General features: G+C 43.6%; 1 protein-coding gene and 1 long non-coding RNA gene across 2 annotated transcripts in view; one reads left to right on the top strand and one right to left on the bottom strand.

The window, feature by feature from the left end:
• Window positions 1–254: 254 nt before the first annotated feature.
• LOC129925633 (uncharacterized) lies at window positions 255–1,300 on the bottom strand. The gene is made up of 2 exons (XR_008777321.1): window positions 967–1,300; window positions 255–852 (listed from the first exon to the last, which is right to left on the bottom strand). It is a non-coding gene; the product is annotated as an uncharacterized LOC129925633 (long non-coding RNA).
• A 17,890-nt stretch (window positions 1,301–19,190) lies between these two features.
• The window catches only part of LOC106053616 (dystroglycan 1-like), a 96,827-nt gene continuing 93,434 nt past the window's right edge, over window positions 19,191–22,583 (top strand). The window contains exon 1 of the mRNA XM_056025428.1: window positions 19,191–19,323. The gene's annotated coding sequence lies outside the window, so the exon portion shown is untranslated. The remainder of the gene's footprint in view (window positions 19,324–22,583) is intronic.

The raw sequence follows: 22,583 nt of genomic DNA, 5'->3' as shown, positions 1-22,583 counted from the left end.
GATAGGATCATAGCGCACTGAGAAAGTGATAGGATCATAGCGTAATGAGAAAGTGATAGGATTGTCAGGTTCTTGTATTCTTGTATTTATCAAATTATTATTATATATTTCCAATGCAAATATTTATTAATATTAAATATTATTTCAATTTGTATTATTGTTATTATTTTCTGAACTTATAATATTTTGGCTCAAGTTCAGCCTGACAAGCACATCATACACATATAGTTGTAGATAAACTAATAAACTAAGTGTATGATGTAAATAACAATAAAATTTATTCTTGTGATATATTTACAAATGACTGATTCATGATGACTGATAATAATAGTATGAAATATCAATATGTAATAATATGTAATCTACAATGATCCAGTTAGTCTCCTTAGATACAGAACATTCATATAATTATGAAACACATAGTATATTACCTTAACTATAATAAGTAGTTCAATGGATCACCTAGTCCTTCAATCTCAAAAACAACAACTGGTAATATATGTAGATCTAGCCTCTAGATCAGGTACTGTCCACTGACGACAATTCCAAAAAGTAGAAGTTCATAGTTGACACTACACCATCAGGTCTGACCACTGCAACCCGCAGTCTGGAATCTTGAACCTCAGACTCATGTACAAATCCACGTGCACACCAGACGACCAACTGAGAGAAAGACCTCAGTCCTGTAGACTGTAGACCTAAAGTTGTACTCTCAATATAGAACTGAGACTGAATAAACAAGTCTTGACACTGAGACTTGACACAGAGTCTAACATATAGACTTGACACTAATACTTGAAATAGAGTCTTCAACTGAGACTACGACTAAAACTTAGTCTTGACGCTAAAACCCTATAGAAGATAAAAGAAAGGATTCTTCTAATCATCTATATCTAGTCTAATTATAGACTTACAAATACGAACGAATTCAAAAAGAAAAACTATACAATGAAAAATAAAACTCACCCTAAACAGGGGTCAAGATAATCCAACAAGAAAATGTCCAAGGCAAATGCTAAGGCTATCCAATAACAAAAACCAAGGAGAAATTCCAGAGCTCTCAAAACACGTCTATCTGTACCAACGTACAAAACAATGGAGAGACTGTACTAGACGATAAATGACGCAAATCACACACACACTAAATTTACGTCACTAGAAGTTGTGACAAGCAACAAAAGCTCAGTCCTCTAGTCTACACAGAAACTATTAATAGTGTAATGACGTCATCAATATAGTGATCAACGCCGCACTATCAATTAGAGAAATAATTCTACTATACAGTTACATAGATAACTGCGACAAGGATCATAGCGTAGTTAGAAAGTGATAGGATCATAGCGCAGTGAGAAAGTGATAGGATCATTGCGCAATGAGAAAGTGATAGGATCATAGCGCAATGAGAAAGTGATAGGATCATAGCGCAGTGAGAAAGTGATAGGATCATAGCGTAGTGAGAAAGTGATAGGATCATATGTAGTGAGAAAGTGATAGGATCATAGCGTAGTAAGAAAGTGATAGGATCATAGCGCAGTGAGAAAGTGATAGGATCATAGCGCAATGAGAAAGTGATAGGATCATAGCGCAGTGAGAAAGTGATAGGATCATAGCGCAATGAGAAAGTGATAGGATCATAGCGCAATGAGAAAGTGATAGGATCATGTTGCATTGAGAAAGTGATAGGATCATAGCGCAATGAGAAAGTGATAGGATCATAGCGTAGTGAGAAAGTGATAGGATCATAGCGCAATGAGAAAGTGATAGGATCATAGCGTAGTGAGAAAGTGATAGGATCATAGCGTAGTGAGAAAGTGATAGGATCATAGCGCAATGAGAAAGTGATAGGATTATAGTGCAGTGAAATAGTGATAGGATCATAGCGTAGTGAGAAAGTGATAGGATCATAGCGTAGTGAGAAAGTGATAGGATCATAGCGTAGTGAGAAAGTGATAGGATCATAGCGTAATGAGAAAGTGATAGGATCATAGCGTAGTGAGAAAGTGATAGGATCATAGCGTAGTGAGAAAGTGATATTATCATAGCGTAGTGAGAAAGTGATAGGATCATAGCGTAGTGAGAAAGTGATAGGATCATAGCGTAATGAGAAAGTGATAGGATCATAGCGTAGTGAGAAAGTGATAGGATCATAGCGTAATGAGAAAGTGATAGGATCATAGCGTAATGAGAAAGTGATAGGATCATAGCGCAGTGAGAAAGTGATAGGATCATAGCGTAATGAGAAAGTGATAGGATCATAGCGTAATGAGAAAGTGATAGGATCATAGCGTAATGAGAATGTGATAGGATCATAGCGCAATGAGAAAGTGATAGGATCATAGCGCAATGAGAAAGTGATAGGATCATAGCGCATTGAGAAAGTGATAGGATCATAGAGTAATGAGAAAGTGATAGGATCATAGAGCATTGAGAAAGTGATAGGATCATAGCGCAATGAGAAAGTGATAGGATCATAGAGCATTGAGGAATTGATAGTATCATAGCGCAGTGAGAAAGTGATAAGATCATAGCGCATTGAGAAAGTGATAGGATCATAGCGCAGTGAGAAAGTGATAGGATCATAGCGTAGTGAGAAAGTGATAGGATCATAGTGTAGTGAGAAAGTGATAGGATCATAGCGCATTGAGAAAGTGATAGGATCATAGAGTAATGAGAAAGTGATAGGATCATAGCGCAGTGAGAAAGTGATAGGATCATAGCGCAGTGAGAAAGTGATAGGATCTTAGCGCAGTGAGAAAGTGATAGGATCATAGTGTAGTGAGAAAGTGATAGGATCATAGCGCAGTGAGAAAGTGATAGGATCATAGCGTAGTGAGAAAGTGATAGGATCATAGTGTAGTGAGAAAGTGATAGGATCATAGCGCATTGAGAAAGTGATAGGATCATAGAGTAATGAGAAAGTGATAGGATCATAGCGCAGTGAGAAAGTGATAGGATCATAGCGCAGTGAGAAAGTGATAGGATCATATCGTAGTGAGAAAGTGATAGAATCATAGCGCAATGAGAAAGTGATAGGATCATAGCGTAGTGAGAAAGTGATAGGATCATAGCGCAGTGAGAAAGTGATAGGATCATAGCGCAGTGAGAAAGTGATAGGATCATAGAGTAATGAGAAAGTGATAGGATCATAGCGCATTGAGAAAGTGATAGGATCATAGCGCAATGAGAAAGTGATAGGATCATAGCGTAGTGAGAAAGTGATAGGATCATAGCGCAATGAGAAATTGATAGGATCATAGCGTAGTGAGAAAGTGATAGGATCATAGCGTAGTGAGAAAGTGATAGGATCATAGCGTAGTGAGAAAGTGATAGGATCATAGCGCAATGAGAAAGTGATAGGATCATAGCGTAGTGAGAAAGTGATAGGATCATAGCGTAGTGAGAAAGTGATAGGATCATAGCGTAGTGAGAAAGTGATAGGATCATAGCGCAATGAGAAAGTGATAGGATCATAGCGTAGTGAGAAAGTGATAGGATCATAGCATAGTGAGAAAGTGATAGGATCATAGCGTAGTGAGAAAGTGATAGGATCATAGCTCAGTGAGAAAGTGATAGGATCATAGCGCAGTGAGAAAGTGATAGGATCATAGCGCATTGAGAAAGTGATAGAATCATAGCGCAGTGAGAAAGTGATAGGATCATAGCGTAATGAGAAAGTGATAGGGTCATAGCGCAATGAGAAAGTGATAGAATCATAGCGCAGTGAGAAAGTGATAGGATCATAGTGCAATGAGAAAGTGATAGGATCATAGCGCAATGAGAAAGTGATAGAATTATAGCGCAGTGAGAAAGTGATAGGATCATAGCGTAATGAGAAAGTGATAGGATCATAGCGTAGTGAGAAAGTGATAGGATCATAGCGCAGTGAGAAAGTGATAGGATCATAGCGTAATGAGAAAGTGATAGGATCATAGCGCAATGAGAAAGTGATAGGATCATAGCGTAATGAGAAAGTGATAGGATCATAGCGTAATGAGAAAGTGATAGGATCATAGCGTAATGAGAAAGTGATAGGATCATAGCGTAATGAGAAAGTGATAGGATCATAGCGTAATGAGAAAGTGATAGGATCATAGCGCAATGAGAAAGTGATAGAATCATAGCGCAGTGAGAAAGTGATAGGATCATAGCGCAGTGAGAAAGTGATAGGATCATAGCGTAATGAGAAAGTGATAGGATCATAGCGTAATGAGAAAGTGATAGGATCATAGCGCAGTGAGAAAGTGATAGGATCATAGCGCAATGAGAAAGTGATAGGATCATAGCGTAGTGAGAAAGTGATAGGATCATAGCGTAGTGAGAAAGTGATAGGATCATAGCGCAGTGAGGAATTGATAGTATCATAGCGTAGTGAGAAAGTGATAGGATCATAGCGTAGTGAGAAAGTGATAGGATAATAGCGTAGTGAGAAAGTGATAGGATCATAGCGTAGTGAGAAAGTGATAGGATCATAGCGCAATGAGAAAGTGATAGGATCATAGCGCAATGAGAAAGTGATAGGATCATAGCGTAGTGAGAAAGTGATAGGATCATAGCGTAATGAGAAAGCTAAAAGTATGAAATAGCGTTAAACAAAAAGAATTGCTAAAAATATTATTAATCGCACTGATTTATTGTTGTTGGTCTAGATCTGTTACAAATGTAATGACAGAAGTGATCCAGACTGATACAATTACACTTCAGTAAAGCTTTGTTGTTGTTGTTGTTGTTGTTTTTTCTAATTTTATTTTTTGTTTTTTCTTGTTCAGGTTTTTATCCAGATTTCAACTAGTTGACACTGAAATACAGCAATTTATTCATGAACAAACAAATGAAGAAGCAAATGAACAAACAAATACTTGTCAATGTTTTGTTCAAAGACACATTTTAATAGAATAGAAATTGTTTTATGAAACATAAATATTGACTTGAATGTCAGTTACATTTTAAATTCTATAATTCAAAGCAAAAAGTTGATTGGGTAATTAATATACAAAGTACTGAACAGAAAAAGAAAATGTTTTGAGTCATTAACTCGTGGTTCAAATTTTTTTCATTCAGTAACATCCTAGTCTAGGAATAAGTTTGTGTTGTGTATGACTCATATACTCAAGTAGACAATGTACTGTCCTTATGACTAGCTTACAATGAACTGAGGGTCACACATAGAATATTTTTAGTTTGTTACAACAAAATCATCATTGAATCAATTGTTCGGAAAATTACACTCAAAGAGAATTGTAAATTTGTTTGTTCCATTGTGTAAAACAAACTCAAATATGAACCATTTTTCCCCAAGTGCTATTCAAACTTGGAATGGTTGGCTGAGATTCAACTGAAAAACTTATGTATAGTATTAACCTATAACCGTTAGATAGCCAATGTATAATGTGTCTAGACGTATTTAATATCCTGTAAAATGTCTTAAGTATGTATGATTCGTATCTGTGACGGAACAGACCCACAGCTTATCATCTGACCACAGCTTATCTTCTGATCCACAGCTTATCTTCTGATTCACAGATTCACAGCTTATCAACAGATCCACAGCTTATCATCTGACCCAACACCTATCAACAGATTCACAGCATATTACCTGATCAACAGCTTATCATCTGATCCACAGATTATTATCTGACGCACAGCTTATCATCTGATCCACAGCTTATCATCTTATTTACAGCTTATCATCTGATCCACAGCTTATCATCTGACCCACAGTGTAGCATCTGATCCACAACTTATCAACATTATCACAGATTATCATTTGATCCACAGATTATCATCTGATCCACATCTTATCATCTGATGCAAAGCTTACAATCTGATCCACAGCTTATTACTTGACCCACAGCTTATCATTTGATCCACAGTTTATCATCTGACCCAAAATTATCATCTCACCAACAGTTTATCATGTGATCCACAACGTATTTACAGTACCACAGCTTACTATCTGATCCATCTTATCATCGATGCACATCTTATCATATGACCCACAACTTGTCATCCGATCAAATCTTATCATCTGATACACAGCTTATCATCTGACCCACAGCTTATCAACAGATCCACAGTGCATTACCTGATCCACAGCGTATCACCTGATCCACAGCTTATCATCTGATCCACAACTTATAATCTGATCCACAGCTTATAATTTGATCCACAACTTATCATCTGATCCACAACTTATCATCTGATCCACAGCTTACCAACATATCCACAACTTATCATCTGATCTACAGCTTATCAACAGGACCACTGCGTATCCACAGACCCACAGCATATTACTTGAACCACACCTTATCATCTGACCCATATCTTATCATGTGATTCGCAGCTTATCAAGAGATCCACAACTTATTACCTGATCCAAAGCTTATCAACAGATCCACAGCTTATCAACAGATTCACAGCTTATCAACAGATCCACCGCTTAACAACAGTTCCACAGCTTATCCACATATCCACAGCTTATCATCTGATCCACAGCTTATCATCTGATATACAGTTTATACACAGATCCACAACTTTTCAACAGATCCACAGCTTATCACCAGATTCACAGCTTTTCATCTAATCCACAGCTTATCAACATATCCACAACTTATCATCTGATCCACAGCTTATCATCTAATCTACAGCTTATCAACAGATCACAGCTTATCAACAGATCTACAGCTTATCATTTGATCTACAGCTTATCAACAGATCTACAGCTTATCACCTGATTCACAGCTTACAACAGATTCACAGCTCATCAACAGATCCACAGCTTATCATCTGATCCACAGTTTATCAACAGATCCACAGCTTATCAACAGATCCACAGCTTATCATTTGATCTACAGCTTATCAACAGATCCACAGCTTATCATCTGATCCATAGCTTATCAACAGATCCACAGCTTATCAACAGATTCACAGCTAATCAACAGATCCACAGCTTATCATCTGATCCACAGCTTATCAACAGATCCACAGCTTACCAACAGATTCACAGCTCATCAACAGATCCACAGCTTATCACCTGATCCACAGCTTATCAACCGATTCACAGCTTATCAACAGATCCATAGCTTATCAACAGATCCACAGCTTATCATCTGATCCACAGCTTATCAACAGATAAACAGCTTACCAACAGATTCACAGCTCATCAACAGATCCACAGCTTATCACCTGATCCACAGCTTATCAACCGATTCACAGCTTATCAACTGATCCATAGCTTATCAACAGATCCACAGCTTATCATCTGATCTACAGAATTAAAAAAAAATCAGAATATTTAAAATATTTAGACCATTTGAAACATTAAGACAATTTTAAAACATTTGGATCATGTCATACATTAAAAATATTTGAAACAATTAGAACATATGAAACATTTATAGACGTTGAAACATTTAGAATATTTGAAACATTTAGAACATTTGAAACATTTAGAACATTTGAAACATTTGAAACATTTAGAGCATTTAAAACATTTAAAACACAGCTTATCAACAGATCCACAGCTTTTCATCTGATCCACAGCTTATTACCTGATCCAGATTCTGACCATTAAGTCATCCAAGTCATTAGACCGGCTACAAAATGGGGTCAAGGATAAGGTTAATATACTGCCATTGCTGTGACATATCTACTCAACAAGATAAAAAGTATTTTGCATGAGGGGAGAGATGGAGACGGTGCAATATTTTCCATCGGCTTGTAGTAAAAAACAAAACGACAAACTTTGATTTCAATCATAAGTGATTCATTCATTAAGTTGTATTAGAAATCAGGGGTTCTCAACCTGTGGGTCGTGTCCCCCTTGGGGGACGATTGACGATTTGCCAGGGGTCGCCTAAGACCATCGAAAATATGGATTGTTATTGTCTATTCTTCTATTGCTGTATGTGTGTGAGCGGGGGGAGGGGGGTCGCGGCAGAGTGGGGTATTGTAAAAAGGAGTCGCCGAGCATAAAAGGTTGAGAACCGCTGTATGAGATAAACACTTCAGATTTGTGACGCTTCAATTGCCTTCAGTCTCTTCTAGTTATAAACTCAAGCAGTGCTTCTCACTTCTACCACTTAGTAGTCTTAGTAAATATATCTACTTATAGCTTCATTCGGTGAATGCCCACTAATGTCCTCAACGAATGTCCACTATTATCTTCATTAAGTGAAATGAATGCCCATTACTGTCCTCAACAAAAGTCCACTACTGTACACAGTGAGTGTTCACGTACTAGAACGTTACATAGAAAACCAAACACTGACCAAACAAAGATTTGTGTTTTACTTTCCTTTTTTTGTGGCACTCAGCCATGTCATAACCCTGCTGGCTCAAACCCCCCCCCCTCCCCTCCCCTCTCTCTCTCTATATATATATATATCGAGCTATAGAGTCTATATATACAGAGAGAGAGAGAGAGAGAGAGAGAGAGAGAGAGAGACCTAGACATCGCCACCCAGTACTGACCATTATAATGAAAGAGTTTTTTCACACATGCTCTTCTGTGGATCTTGGACATTCTTATAGTCCTTGTGTATAGATCCAGGACATTCTTATTGTCCTTGTGTATAGATCCAGGACATTCTTATTGTCCTTGTGTATAGATCCAGGACATACTTATTGTCCTTGTGTATAGATCCAGGACATACTTATTGTCCTTGTGTATAGATCCAGGACATTCTTATTGTCCTTGTGTATAGATCCAGGACATACTTATTGTCCTTGTGTATAGATCCAGGACATACTTATTGTCCTTGTGTATAGATCCAGGACATACTTATTGTCCTTGTGTATAGATCCAGGACATACTTATTGTCCTTGTGTATAGATCCAGGACATACTTATTGTCCTTGTGTAGAGATCCAGGACATACTTATTGTCCTTGTGTATAGATCCAGGACATTCTTATTGTCCTTATCTGTAATTCTGTATATCTACGGCATTCTAAATCATAATCATTATCTGTAGATTTATGCGAGTCTTAGTCATAAAACTTGATCGTAAATCTAGGTCATTCTTAGTTAATATCCTTATCTGTAAATCTAGGCCTATCTTAGTCATAATCCTTATCTGTAAATCTAGGCCTATCTTAGTCATAATCCTTATCTGTAAATCTAGGCCTATCTTAGTCATAATCCTTATCTGTAAATCTAGGCCTATCTTAGTCATAATCCTTATCTGTAAATCTAGGCCTATCTTAGTCATAATCCATATCTGTAAATCTAGGCCTATCTTAGTCATAATCCATATCTGTAAATCTAGGCCTATCTTAGTCATAATCCATCTCTGTAAATCTAGGCCTATCTTAGTCATAATCCATATCTGTAAATCTAGGCCCATTCTTACTTATACTATTTTATCTGCATATGCACTACAGTCAGCGTGCTCCTTGAGTGATAAATCTAAAAATAGCCTGTCTGACTTTCTGCTCTGTCAATATCTCCCCCCCCCCTTCAAGTTCACGTCTGCGAATGATTTCTTTCTCTGCCCTTTTCTCTTGTCTGAAGTCAGCGCGCGTGTAGCAGGCATCTGTCACTCGACATGGCGTGTAGCAGGCATCTGTCACTCGACATGGCGTGTAGCAGGCATCTGTTTGTCACTCGACATGGCGTGTAGCAGGCATCTGTCACTCCACATGGCGTGTAGCAGGCATCTGTCACTCCACATGGCGTATAGCAGGCATCTGTTTGTCACTCGACATGGCGTGTAGCAGGCATCTGTTTGTCACTCCACATGGCGTGTAGCAGGCATCTGTTTGTCACTCCACATGGCGTGTAGCAGGCATCTGTTTGTCACTCCACATGGCGTGTAGCAGGCATCTGTTTGTCACTCGACATGGCGTGTAGCAGGCATCTGTCACTCGACATGGCGTGTAGCAGGCATCTGTTTGTCACTCGACATGGCGTGTAGCAGGCATCTGTTTGTCACTCGACATGGCGTGTAGCATGCATCTGTCACTCGACATGGCGTGTAGCAGGCATCTGTCACTCCACATGGCGTGTAGCAGGCATCTGTTTGTCACTCGACATGGCGTGTAGCAGGCATCTGTTTGTCACTCCACATGGCGTGTAGCAGGCATCTGTTGTTCACTCGACATGGCGTGTAGCAGGCATCTGTTTGTCACTCCACATGGCGTGTAGCAGGCATCTGTTTGTCACTCCACATGGCGTGTAGCAGGCATCTGTTTGTCACTCCACATGGCGTGTAGCAGGCATCTGTTTGTCACTCGACATGGCGTGTAGCAGGCATCTGTTTGTCACTCGACATGGCGTGTAGCAGGCATCTGTTTGTCACTCCACATGGCGTGTAGCAGGCATCTGTTTGTCACTCGACATGGCGTGTAGCAGGCATCTGTTTGTCACTCGACATGGCGTGTAGCAGGCATCTGTTTGTCACTCGACATGGCGAGTAGCAGGCATCTGTTTGTCACTCCACATGGCGTGTAGCAGGCATCTGTTTGTCACTCGACATGGCGTGTAGCAGGCATCTGTTTGTCACTCGACATGGCGTGTAGCAGGCATCTGTTTGTCACTCGACATGGCGTGTAGCAGGCATCTGTTTGTCACTCGACATGGCGTGTAGCAGGCATCTGTTTGTCACTCGACATGGCGTGTAGCAGGCATCTGTTTGTCACTCCACATGGCGTGTAGCAGGCATCTGTTTGTCACTCGACATGGCGTGTAGCAGGCATCTGTTTGTCACTCGACATGGCGTGTAGCAGGCATCTGTTTGTCACTCGACATGGCGTGTAGCAGGCATCTGTTTGTCACTCGACATGGCGTGTAGCAGGCATCTGTTTGTCACTCCACATGGCGTGTAGCAGGCATCTGTTTGTCACTCGACATGGCGTGTAGCAGGCATCTGTTTGTCACTCGACATGGCGTGTAGCAGGCATCTGTTTGTCACTCGACATGGCGTGTAGCAGGCATCTGTTTGTCACTCCACATGGCGTGTAGCAGGCATCTGTTTGTCACTCCACATGGCGTGTAGCAGGCATCTGTTTGTCACTCGACATGGCGTGTAGCAGGCATCTGTTTGTCACTCCACATGGCGTGTAGCAGGCATCTGTTTGTCACTCGACATGGCGTGTAGCAGGCATCTGTTTGTCACTCCACATGGCGTGTAGCAGGCATCTGTTTGTCACTCCACATGGCGTGTAGCAGGCATCTGTTTGACACTCGACATGGCGTGTAGCAGGCATCTGTTTGTCACTCGACATGGCGTGTTGCAGGCATCTGTTTGTCACTCCACATGGCGTGTAGCAGGCATCTGTTTGTCACTCCACATGGCGTGTAGCAGGCATCTGTTTGACACTCGACATGGCGTGTAGCAGGCATCTGTTTGTCACTCGACATGGCGTGTAGCAGGCATCTGTTTGTCACTCGACATGGCGTGTAGCAGGCATCTGTTTGTCACTCCACATGGCGTGTAGCAGGCATCTGTTTGTCACTCCACATGGCGTGTAGCAGGCATCTGTTTGTCACTCCACATGGCGTGTAGCAGGCATCTGTTTGTCACTCCACATGGCGTGTAGCAGGCATCTGTTTGTCACTCGACATGGCGTGTAGCAAGCATCTGTTTGTCACTCCACATGGCGTGTAGCAGGCATCTGTTTGTCACTCCACATGGCGTGTAGCAGGCATCTGTTTGTCACTCGACATGGCGTGTAGCAGGCATCTGTTTGTCACTCCACATGGCGTGTAGCAGGCATCTGTTTGTCACTCGACATGGCGTGTAGCAGGCATCTGTTTGTCACTCGACATGGCGTGTAGCAGGCATCTGTTTGTCACTCGACATGGCGTGTAGCAGGCATCTGTTTGTCACTCGACATGGCGTGTAGCAGGCATCTGTTTTTCACTCCACATGGCGTGTAGCAGGCATCTGTTTGTCACTCCACATGGCGTGTAGCAGGCATCTGTTTGTCACTCCACATGGCGTGTTGCTGGCATCTGTTTGTCACTCGACATGGCGTGTAGCAGGCATCTGTTTGTCACTCCACATGGCGTGTAGCAGGCATCTGTTTGTCACTCCACATGGCGTGTAGCAGGCATCTGTTTGTCACTCCACATGGCGTGTAGCAGGCATCTGTTTGTCACTCCACATGGCGTGTAGCAGGCATCTGTTTGTCACTCGACATGGCGTGTAGCAGGCATCTGTTTGTCACTCGACATGGCGTGTAGCAGGCATCTGTTTGTCACTCCACATGGCGTGTAGCAGGCATCTGTTTGTCACTCCACATGGCGTGTAGCAGGCATCTGTTTGTCACTCCACATGGCGTGTAGCAGGCATCTGTTTGTCACTCCACATGGCGTGTAGCAGGCATCTGTTTGTCACTCGACATGGCGTGTAGCAGGCATCTGTTTGTCACTCGACATGGCGTGTAGCAGGCATCTGTTTGTCACTCGACATGGCGTGTAGCAGGCATCTGTTTGTCACTCCACATGGCGTGTAGCAGGCATCTGTTTGTCACTCGACATGGCGTGTAGCAGGCATCTGTTTGTCACTCGACATGGCGTGTAGCAGGCATCTGTTTGTCACTCGACATGGCGTGTAGCAGGCATCTGTTTGTCACTCGACATGGCGTGTAGCAGGCATCTGTTTGTCACTCGACATGGCGTGTAGCAGGCATCTGTTTGTCACTCGACATGGCGTGTAGCAGGCATCTGTTTGTCACTCGACATGGCGTGTAGCAGGCATCTGTTTGTCACTCGACATGGCGTGTAGCAGGCATCTGTTTGTCACTCGACATGGCGTGTAGCAGGCATCTGTTTGTCACTCGACATGGCGTGTAGCAGGCATCTGTTTGTCACTCGACATGGCGTGTAGCAGGCATCTGTTTGTCACTCGACATGGCGTGTAGCAGGCATCTGTTTGTCACTCGACATGGCGTGTAGCAGGCATCTGTTTGTCACTCGACATGGCGTGTAGCAGGCATCTGTTTGTCACTCCACATGGCGTGTAGCAGGCATCTGTTTGTCACTCCACATGGCGTGTAGCAGGCATCTGTTTGTCACTCCACATGGCGTGTAGCAGGCATCTGTTTGTCACTCCACATGGCGTGTAGCAGGCATCTGTTTGTCACTCGACATGGCGTGTAGCAGGCATCTGTTTGTCACTCCACATGGCGTGTAGCAGGCATCTGTTTGTCACTCCACATGGCGTGTAGCAGGCATCTGTTTGTCACTCGACATGGCGTGTAGCAGGCATCTGTTTGTCACTCCACATGGCGTGTAGCAGGCATCTGTTTGTCACTCGACATGGCGTGTAGCAGGCATCTGTTTGTCACTCGACATGGCGTGTAGCAGGCATCTGTTTGTCACTCGACATGGCGTGTAGCAGGCATCTGTTTGTCACTCGACATGGCGTGTAGCAGGCATCTGTTTTTCACTCCACATGGCGTGTAGCAGGCATCTGTTTGTCACTCCACATGGCGTGTAGCAGGCATCTGTTTGTCACTCGACATGGCGTGTAGCAGGCATCTGTTTGTCACTCCACATGGCGTGTAGCAGGCATCTGTTTGTCACTCCACATGGCGTGTAGCAGGCATCTGTTTGTCACTCCACATGGCGTGTAGCAGGCATCTGTTTGTCACTCCACATGGCGTGTAGCAGGCATCTGTTTGTCACTCGACATGGCGTGTAGCAGGCATCTGTTTGTCACTCGACATGGCGTGTAGCAGGCATCTGTTTGTCACTCCACATGGCGTGTAGCAGGCATCTGTTTGTCAATCCACATGGCGTGTAGCAGGCATCTGTTTGTCACTCCACATGGCGTGTAGCAGGCATCTGTTTGTCACTCCACATGGCGTGTAGCAGGCATCTGTTTGTCACTCCACATGGCGTGTAGCAGGCATCTGTTTGTCACTCGACATAGCGTGTAGCAGGCATCTGTTTGTCACTCCACATGGCGTGTAGCAGGCATCTGTTTGTCACTCCACATGGCGTGTAGCAGGCATCTGTTTGTCACTCCACATGGCGTGTAGCAGGCATCTGTTTGTCACTCCACATGGCGTGTAGCAGGCATCTGTTTGTCACTCCACATGGCGTGTAGCAGGCATCTGTTTGTCACTCGACATGGCGTGTAGCAGGCATCTGTTTGTCACTCGACATGGCGTGTAGCAGGCATCTGTTTGTCACTCGACATGGCGTGTAGCAGGCATCTGTTTGTCACTCCACATGGCGTGTAGCAGGCATCTGTTTGTCACTCGACATGGCGTGTAGCAGGCATCTGTTTGTCACTCGACATGGCGTGTAGCAGGCATCTGTTTGTCACTCGACATGGCGTGTAGCAGGCATCTGTTTGTCACTTGACATGGCGTGTAGCAGGCATCTGTTTGTCACTCGACATGGCGTGTAGCAGGCATCTGTTTGTCACTCGACATGGCGTGTAGCAGGCATCTGTTTGTCACTCCACATGGCGTGTAGCAGGCATCTGTTTGTCACTCCACATGGCGTGTAGCAGGCATCTGTTTGTCACTCCACATGGCGTGTAGCAGGCATCTGTTTGTCACTCGACATGGCGTGTAGCAGGCATCTGTTTGTCACTCCACATGGCGTGTAGCAGGCATCTGTTTGTTACTCCACATGGCGTGTAGCAGGCATCTGTTTGTCACTCCACATGGCGTGTAGCAGGCATCTGTTTGTCACTCGACATGGCGTGTAGCAGGCATCTGTTTGTCACTCGACATGGCGTGTAGCAGGCATCTGTTTGTCACTCGACATGGCGTGTAGCAGGCATCTGTTTGTCACTGTGACAGGTGGGGAGATGTGACGTGTGTTTGGCGCGTTTTATGTCTAGGGGATGATTATTTTTAAAGCTATCACACCCCCACTTATCATCATATGAATCGGGAGCAGGCACGCAACGAGACAAAGCAATGAAAGATAGATACAAAAGTTAAAATGAAGAATATTTATTTACATAAATATACATATAAGAATAAAAGGGGGAGGGTTTGCATCTAACTCTAGTATATTCTATGTTTAATCATCACTCTTGCACCTAATAAGAGAGTATGTCACTTTGTCCTCTGACTTAGCTGGTATTCCTGTTGATGTCGCAGCTGGCTGTGTCCTGGCTTGAGGTTCTGCAGCTGGAGGTGGCGCTCTAGCGGATAGAGGAACGCCGGTGATATAGTTCTTGTGGAGTCTCAATCCCCAAAATCTAATATCTGTAGTGGGCACAGTAGGGCGGGTGGCCGGCTACCGTGGGCACAAGGTTACTGCGGGCAGAGCTGATCTGCCGTGGGCAGCGTAGTTGACAGTATATGTCCAGTGAGTTGCAGAGGGTTGGCGTAGCTATGACGTCTCGCACAGACCTGAGTCCATAGGGACGTCGCACCTAATAAGATGACAGGTGGGCTGTCGAATAGGCGGGCAATGCCGATAGTGCCAAGTGGTAGAGTTGAGTAGATCTCAGTAGGCAAGTGCAGCGCTGAATAGCACTAAGCACAGATGCAGGTAAATAGATCGCTGATCCAATGAATAAATAGGCAGGTAAATAGGCAATAGGCAGACACCTGAGGGAGGCTGCGGATAAATAAAGACAAGTTAGGACATGTCTCTCATACATCTTATCGATGCCCTCGACTGAGGTGCATTCGTCAGATTGGTAAAATTGCTTTAGAGCACAAGGGGGAGGTGATGACAAATGGGATTTGGAAAATAGATGGATGATAGTAGCAATATCAAAATGTACATAAAAGGGGAAATAATAACATAAAATGTACATAGAAGGGGAAATAATAATCTCAAATGAACAACACAGGTGGATGGAGAAAGAAAAAGGGGGGGGGGTTGAATTGGGCGGTGGTCAGCCACCCAGATGATTGTTTACATATGACCGTGGGTCGAGAACAATGGAGCGCGCTTGAATGGTGTGTCCGTTCAAGCGGCGCAACTCTCATTAGAGTAAAATGAGTAAAGGGGAGATAATTCAATACAGGGGAGATAACTCATATCTCCTTTCTAAGCGCAGTATTAGTGCGATAGTAAAATCATCAAGGCGATCAACCGATATAAAGGAAATAAAATAAGGTGTACAAATATATACATGGTTGCATCAACGGTCAATTGAGCAACGTAGCATTAATAAATTATTCCAACATAAATAAATACATAGGACATGTTTATGTTTTCTACTTACGCCAGTGAGAAATACACAATTAAATATAAATGAAATAATAAACTACACATGATAAAATCCAATGGAAATATACACAGAGTAATTAAGATGGAACTTGTGATTAAGTTCGGCTTACCACCAGGTATTCCTCTAGGAGGGGGAATAAGTGATATAGTCCAGACTCGATAGCTCAGCTCGAATGAGAAATGAAAAAGGGTCTGGCTTGAGTTGGTTTACTTTATATAAGCCTGGAAAGTGCGGGCGGACACAGGAAATGCCATAGGCTAAGATTTATCTTACACGTGGGTGGATTTGACCCGAGGTGGGAGCCGCACCTTGGAATATCACGCGGTGTGTTGACCAGGGTAATCTCTTAGATCAAAGAGAGACGTGAGAGAAGGGGGGGGGGGATTAGCTTGCATTCAAACCAAGGTGGTGTCAACCGCGACCGTCAGTCAGACATCCGGCGGATAAGACAAAGGAGATAGTGTGATTATCTTTCCCCGATCAAGGGCAGATAAATGAAAGGACTGGCCTAGTTTTCTCCAAGGTGGTGGACTAAGTCTAGCCTGGTATAGAGGAAAAGGTGGGGCGGGTGGAGAATTTAGGGGTAGGATGGTGAAATAATCAAAATAAAATAAATAAATAATGAAAAATAATAATTAATGCTGTGTTTTTGACTTGTCACAGTCACTCGACATGGCGTGTAGAAGGCATCTGTTTGTCACTCCACATGGCGTGTAGCAGGCATCTGTTTGTCACTCCACATGGCGTGTAGCAGGCATCTGTATGTCACTCCACATGGCGTGTAGCAGGCATCTGTTTGTCACTCGACATGGCGTGTAGCAGGCATCTGTTTGTCACTCCACATGGCGTGTAGCAGGCATCTGTTTGTCACTCCACATGGCGTGTAGCAGGCATCTGTTTGTCACTCCACATGGCGTGTAGCAGGCATCTGTTTGTCACTCCACATGGCGTGTAGCAGGCATCTGTTTGTCACTGCACATGGCGTGTAGCAGGCATCTGTTTGTCACTCCACATGGCGTGTAGCAGGCATCTGTTTGTCACTCGACATGGCGTGTAGCAGGCATCTGTTTGTCACTCCACATGGCGTGTAGCAGGCATCTGTTTGTCACTCCACATGGCGTGTAGCAGGCATCTGTTTGTCACTCGACATGGCGTGTAGCAGGCATCTGTTTGTCACTCCACATGGCGTGTAGCAGGCATCTGTTTGTCACTCCACATGGCGTGTAGCAGGCATCTGTTTGTCACTCCACATGGCGTTTAGCAGGCATCTGTTTGTCACTCGACATGGCGTGTAGCAGGCATCTGTTTGTCACTCAACATGGCGTGTAGCAGGCATCTGTTTGTCACTCGACATGGCGTGTAGCAGGCATCTGTTTGTCACTCCACATGGCGTGTAGCAGGCATCTGTTTGTCACTCCACATGGCGTGTAGCAGGCATCTGTTTGTCACTCCACATGGCGTGTAGCAGGCATATGTTTGTCACTCGACATGGCGTGTAGCAGGCATCTGTTTGTCACTCCACATGGCGTGTAGCAGGCATCTGTATGTCACTCCACATGGCGTGTAGCAGGCATCTGTTTGTCACTCGACAAGGCGTGTAGCAGGCATCTGTTTGTCACTCCACATGGCGTGTAGCAGGCATCTGTTTGTCACTCGACATGGCGTGTAGCAGGCATCTGTTTGTCACTCGACATGGCGTGTAGCAGGCATCTGTTTGTCACTCCACATGGCGTGTAGCAAGCATCTGTTTGTCACTCGACATGGCGTGTAGCAGGCATCTGTTTGTCACTCGACATGGCGTGTAGCAGGCATCTGTTTGTCACTCGACATGGCGTGTAGCAGGCATCTGTTTGTCACTCCACATGGCGTGTAGCAGGCATCTGTTTGTCACTCGACAAGGCGTGTAGCAGGCATCTGTTTGTCACTCCACATGGCGTGTAGCAGGCATTTGTTTGTCACTCCACATGGCGTGTAGCAGGCATCTGTTTGTCACTCGACATGGCGTGTAGCAGGCATCTGTTTGTCACTCCACATGGCGTGTAGCAGGCATCTGTTTGTCACTCGACATGGCGTGTAGCAGGCATCTGTTTGTCACTCGACATGGCGTGTAGCAGGCATCTGTTTGTCACTCCACATGGCGTGTAGCAGGCATCTGTTTGTCACTCGACATGGCTTGTAGCAGGCATCTGTTTGTCACTCCACATGGCGTGTAGCAGGCATCTGTTTGTCACTCGACATGGCGTGTAGCAGGCATCTGTTTGTCACTCGACATGGCGTGTAGCAGGCATCTGTTTGTCACTCCACATGGCGTGTAGCAGGCATCTGTTTGTCACTCCACATGGCGTGTAGCAGGCATCTGTTTGTCACTCCACATGGCGTGTAGCAGGCATCTGTTTGTCACTCGACATGGCGTGTAGCAGGCATCTGTTTGTCACTCCACATGGCGTGTAGCAGGCATCTGTTTGTCACTCCAGATGGCGTGTAGCAGGCATCTGTTTGTCACTCGACATGGCGTGTAGCAGGCATCTGTTTGTCACTCGACATGGCGTGTAGCAGGCATCTGTTTGTCACTCGACATGGCGTGTAGCAGGCATCTGTTTGTCACTCCACATGGCGTGTAGCAGGCATCTGTTTGTCACTCGACATGGCGTGTAGCAGGCATCTGTTTGTCACTCGACATGGCGTGTAGCAGGCATCTGTTTGTCACTCCACATGGCGTGTAGCAGGCATCTGTTTGTCACTCGACATGGCGTGTAGCAGGCATCTGTTTGTCACTCCACATGGCGTGTAGCAGGCATCTGTTTGTCACTCGACATGGCGTGTAGCAGGCATCTGTTTGTCACTCGACATGGCGTGTAGCAGGCATCTGTTTGTCACTCCACATGGCGTGTAGCAGGCATCTGTTTGTCACTCGACATGGCGTGTAGCAGGCATCTGTTTGTCACTCCACATGGCGTGTAGCAGGCATCTGTTTGTCACTCGACAAGACGTGTAGCAGGCATCTGTTTGTCACTCGACATGGCGTGTAGCAGGCATCTGTTTGTCACTCGACAAGGCGTGTAGCAGGCATCTGTTTTTCACTCGACATGTCCTTAGCGTTTTGGTTTCAAGGCTAAGGTCTTCTGTCTAGCGGGTTTATGAGTCGGCGTCTTTCTGGAGTTAATTGTTCAGGTAAGTGGGTTAGTTTAACCCGAGAGCTTACTTTAAAAGGTTAATTCTAGGGAATGAATGTTCCCATCCTGCAGTGGCCGTGATTGTGGAGAGACGAAGGGACGCAAACAACAGCGTCCCAGTGTGAACATTCTATGACGCTTGAAGGAAGGTTCTGTTTTAGTGGTCCAACTAAGGACTACATAGATGTAGTCTAGATGTACGAATTACTGTGATACTTAAAAAACTTGTAACTTGAGACTTTATTTCTTGGTGATGAGATGGCTTATGAGGGGGAAAAAAGATTTATTTATGAAGTTCTGCACCTACAATAATACTGTTTCTCTGTTCCTTGCCCAGTATTGGACAAGTGACTTCTCTAGACCCACAAATACAATAATATGTCTCTAATCTTAACATCAACTCCAAATGAACTAAAGTACTTGGAAAAATTGTTGTTCATTTAGTATTGGTGAAATAGTCGCACATAGAATATAATAATATAAATATAATAGACAAACTGTTTTGTTTTTGGGAGTGCATATTTTAAATATTTCGGTTTGTGTTTGAACCCAATATACCAGTGAACATGTTTAGTGATTTCATTATGTTTAGTGATTTCATTATGTTTAGTGATTTCATTATGTTTAGTGATGTCACCAAGTTCTGTAAAGACTATCTCTACATGCCGTCTGCTTCTGTTTGAGAATTTCTGTATTTTTTCTTGTGGTTTTTTTTTATTTGGACTCCTGGCACCCCGCACCCACCCACCCCAGATCACCAGATATTTTTACAGACATACAGACAGATATTTGTCACATTTTGACTGCCATCACTAGTGACCACAAATACATAGAGCTTCTCCCGCCCCCCTTCCTTTTTGTTTCACTCCAATGACATTTTAATTAAAACTTGTCTTTCCTTGGGTATACACACACCTAGAGTACTGAGATGACGTCATCAAAGGATGGATTCAAACCCTTCCCAATGTGACGTCCACTTTTCCCGGCACTAATCTAATGATTTAACGAATAAATTGAAAATAAAAAGGCTCGACAAGGGAAAAGTGTATTTCCGTAAGTTTCACCGCGTCTAATATGCTACGCCCTTAGGATTAATCCCCTTGACCCAATGCACCTGTGTGTAATGTGTGTGTGTGTGAGAGAGAGAGAGAGAGAGAGAGAGAAAGGGAGGGAGAGAGAGAGAGATACACTATAGTGATCAGTTCTATAGGATACTTTGCGTTGAAACAAATATTCCAAGTCAAAACCTTGTCTCCATCATGCCCAGACTATTTTTCGTTTGAGCCTGCAGCCTCTCCCAATGGGACACAGAAGCTGCTCATCAAGTGATGTATGTATGGTTTTGTAGGGTACAATATGTTAGGTTAGGTAGAGGATTGGTATGGTATGGTTGACTTGGTGGTATGAAAGTATTTATATGGTATTGGGAATTTTCCCGATCAATTTCATACACAATATTCTCCTCTTTGTTGTATTTTCCATTATTAAGTTTTCATTAGTTAAACCGTTGAACTATAGTCTAGTTCCATGATTAAACAATAAAATACAGTGACAGTAAAAGAAGAGAGAGCACTGTGGGGGTAATCTAAATTTACCAGAAGATATGCAAAGGTAAACAGATAATGTTTAAAGGTATTTTGAAATAAATATAGAAATTCACCAATGTCAAGGACGGTTTATTGGAAGATCCCTGTCGGTAATAAAATAATTCAAATGACCTTGTGCTTGTCTTGAAATACATTATGAACATTTCCTGAAATTGTAGATCCCAGAGACACGAGACTTTTTGTTCTCTGCCATTGATGTAAATCTCCATTACATGCCCTACTACTCAACCCATCACCCATTCAATTCTTTGTTCTATCCTTCGCTAATCTATTTCTAGACACATTGAATGGGCGTATCGCAGTAGCTCACGGCATAGGAATACACAAACACCACCCACTCATCGCGACATGTGGCGCCCTCCACCGCCACGCTACGTTGATCCTCTTTGAAGGCGCTGCACACATGCATAAATTATGGATTCATGCCCTTTAGACTCACTCACCCCTCCCCCCCACACAGACCATCGTAAACCAAGGTTTAATAATAACGCTAGTCATTTGTTTGTATAACTTTGTTAGTATTCTCTCGTGCCTCCCCTGCCCTTGTCCTGGGAGTAGTTATTCCCTTCACGTCAAGCCTCCTATTTAGATTGGTTTCTTGTTGACTATTTCCTGTTGTTGTTGTTGTTATGGTCACCCTCCTTATTTCTCACGCCCCCCCCTCTTCTTCGTCTATCATGCCCCCCCCCCCCACTCCTAACATCCGAAAGTCCATCCCGTGAAACGAAAACTTCAGGAGTCTTGCCATTCAGCACGTGCTGGGAACAATAGACCTGGAATGAATCATAACTCCCCCCCTCCTCTCCCAACCGTACACACCTCTTCCTCTTCTGCCCAGCTCTCATTGAGCCCAGGTCTGGTCCCATTCCTTTTAGTTGTACATCTTTCTTAAACTAAAACACTTCTGTACAAAGAACAGACGAGGGGTGTGCGTGTGTGTGGGGTAGGCGTGTGTGAAACAGCATGAACAAATGTATCTCTCTATATATCTATTTGTAAAGTACAGTGGATGCTAAGAGAGAGAGAGAGTATCGCTGAACTTGTTTACCTGATACAATGTTTATTTATTGACTAGCCAATTCTTGGAATGAACTTCAAACGTAGCTCTTGCTGCTTCGTGTATTTCGTGGTGTTACTTTAACTTTAAATGTCTCCGTGCTCCTGGCAACTCTCTTACATTGACTATAAATGGCTACGTGTTCCTGGCAACTCTCTTACATTGACTTTAAATGTCTCCGTGCTCCTGGCAACTCTCTTACATTGACTTTAAATGGCTACGTGTTCCTGGCAACTCTCTTACATTGACTTTAAATGTCTACGTGCTCCTGGCAACTCACTTACATTGACTTTAAATGTCTACGTGCTCCTGGCAACTCTCTTACATTGACTTTAAATGTCTCCGTGCTCCTGGCAACTCTCTTACATTGACTTTAAATGTCTACGTGCTCCTGGCAACTCTCTTACATTGACTTTAAATGTCTCCGTGCTCCTGGCAACTCTCTTACATTGACTTTAAATGTCTCCGTGCTCCTGGCAACTCTCTTACATTAACTTTAAATGTCTCCGTGCTCCTGGCAACTCTCTTAAATTGACTTTAAATATCTCCGTGCTCCTGGCAACTCTCTTACATTGACTTTAAATGTCTCCGTGC

Source organism: Biomphalaria glabrata, chromosome 4, assembly GCF_947242115.1.
Source record: "Biomphalaria glabrata chromosome 4, xgBioGlab47.1, whole genome shotgun sequence".
In the NCBI taxonomy this organism is placed as follows: Eukaryota; Metazoa; Mollusca; class Gastropoda; family Planorbidae; genus Biomphalaria; species Biomphalaria glabrata.
The sequence above is the reverse complement of the archived record's forward strand: the minus strand, read 5'-3'. Positions and strand labels throughout refer to the sequence as shown.